This window comes from Leptonotus elevatus, chromosome 6 (assembly GCF_054856555.1).
Source record: "Leptonotus elevatus isolate MCC_2025b chromosome 6, RoL_Lele_1.0, whole genome shotgun sequence".
Lineage (NCBI taxonomy): Eukaryota > Metazoa > Chordata > Actinopteri > Syngnathiformes > Syngnathidae > Leptonotus > Leptonotus elevatus.
In genome coordinates, this window is record NC_141244.1 from 22,794,340 (window position 1) to 22,796,572 (window position 2,233).

Consider the following 2,233-nt stretch of genomic DNA (forward strand, 5'->3'; position numbering starts at 1 on the left):
AAGAGAAAACTGCGAATTGCTTATGCGACTTACAAGTCGTGTACACACACATGCTCGAGTAATGCCTGACATTCTTAACTATTTTAGAGTCCAAATATATACCGGTAACTGTAAAAAAAAAAAAAAAAAAAAGTTATCAGATTTTTTTTAAACATTTTGTTCTTGAGCCGACTTTTCCTTTGTGATGTCCTATTTAAATGTGTTAATGAAATATATATATAAGAAGCCTATATATGCGGAGTATTTTATGGCGTATTTATTGAGTGTTTTTTTTTGTTTTTGGAAGGTGTTTGGAGCCTTATTCTCGTACGCGCAAGCACAACGAAATATGCGAACGGGCTGATTTTTAATTTTTTTTTATTTAATTTAATTTTTTAAATGGGACTTCTTCCTAATTTAGCCTCCAAATGCCAATCCCGACGTCATAAGCCGTTTCAGACCTGAATCTTTGGGCTACATCTGCCATTTCGGTTCCATTGGATAGATGATACTACTTAGAAAAGTTAGGGGTATTCGGTGATTAACTGAAAATGTGCTAGTGGATGCTAATAAAACAAAAACCATTAACAATGCATTAAAAAAATTAGACAAGATCAAATTAAATTCCCTGCATTTTAGGTTCATCCTGAAATTTCATCCATAAATCCGATACCCTTAATTTTTTGTGAGTTGTGATTCTACGAAAGGTCTTCTCGAGCTCTTGTGCCACAGGAGGACGGGTGTCAAAAAAAAAAAGCCTTATTTGTGTCCTATGCCTGCGTACTTGAAACCGATCGTACGTTTCGTCTCTTCTCGTTCCAAAACCACTAAAATCGCTACGCTAAAGTCTCGCCGTTCGGGATGGTCCGAGTTTTTCTCAGCGAGTTTTCTGTCCTGTCCGGCCATCCGAGTGTCGAGTATTTCGTAATGACAAAATCCGATCCGGTCCCGATCAGAAGGCTAGCTAGTGAGACCTGTGCCTGCATCGCGTCTTCGTTTCGACACTCGGGCAAACAAGATTGTACGTTTTTGTTTGACAAAAGCGAAATACTGTAACAACCCTTTCTTACTTAATCCAGTCAAATGTTTTTTCACACCCCTTCAGCATTCCACTACCGAAGTTGAACCAAATAATGCGAAAGAGATTAGACGTCCCGATTGCTCGTCCGTGGCCAAGGAAACATTTCATTTGACACCCCAATTTTATTATTATTATTTTTTTTCCTGCAACGTAGCATCTCTTTGCGTCAGTCACATGTGTAAAGATCTCGGCGACGGCGCCTACGTGATTTGCATTTGTCGCAATTGTACCGACTGCTTGATTCGTTCCTTTTTGTAACTTCTTCCTTTCGGTTGTTGGCCTTTTTTAGTGTTGCTTTGCTTCTTGTTTGAAGTGTATGTTTGACTAATACTTGCAATAAAATGCTTTGCTTTACCTTGGTCACACACAGTGGGAACTTTTGTTATGTGCTTGTTCAATTCGGAATTTGACTTTTACTAAAAAAAACAAAAAACATTTTGATAAGGGAAGTAGTAAAACGTACAGATATGTCTTCAAATGTTGGGAGCAAAAGTAAAAAGTTGTCAGAAAAATAAATATTGAATTAAAGTACCAATGCCTACAGTAAGGAATAGTATTTGTACTTCCCACCATTGAACAGGAAATGGATCTTAATTGGTAGCAATAGATTACTATTATATAATATAGTCCTTGGTACAATTTAGCTAAAGCAGCGTTCATAATGTAAACCACAAAGTCAATTGTGGGTTTCAGTATGTGGAGAGACTGGCCTCTCAGGAACATGCAATAAACAGTCATTGATGTTGTGCAGCATGACGACTTGATGGTGAGTACACTTATTTTTTTTTAAACTTTTTCTGCATGAATTAAGTGACGATTCAGAATGTTCAATATTAGTAATTGTTTTTATTATTTTGTTAACATTTATGTAAGGATTTGTTATGTACAAAAATGAATAAAAACATTGTAAAATATGAACATTTATTTAAAAATGATTTTTTTTTTAAATAAATAAGTTACAGCCAATACAATGCAATCAACTGAATTATTTTAAAATGAACTGGACAATCACATTGTTACCTGTGCTTCTTCTAGTGATCTGCAAGCAAATCACTGCCTGATGTTCAATAATTAGCATTTTAGTCTTTGTAGTTTGTTTTCAAACCATTAGACACATTTTTTTAAACAAAACAAAAAGAGTGTACAAAAGTTTAATTGAACCATTAAATATAT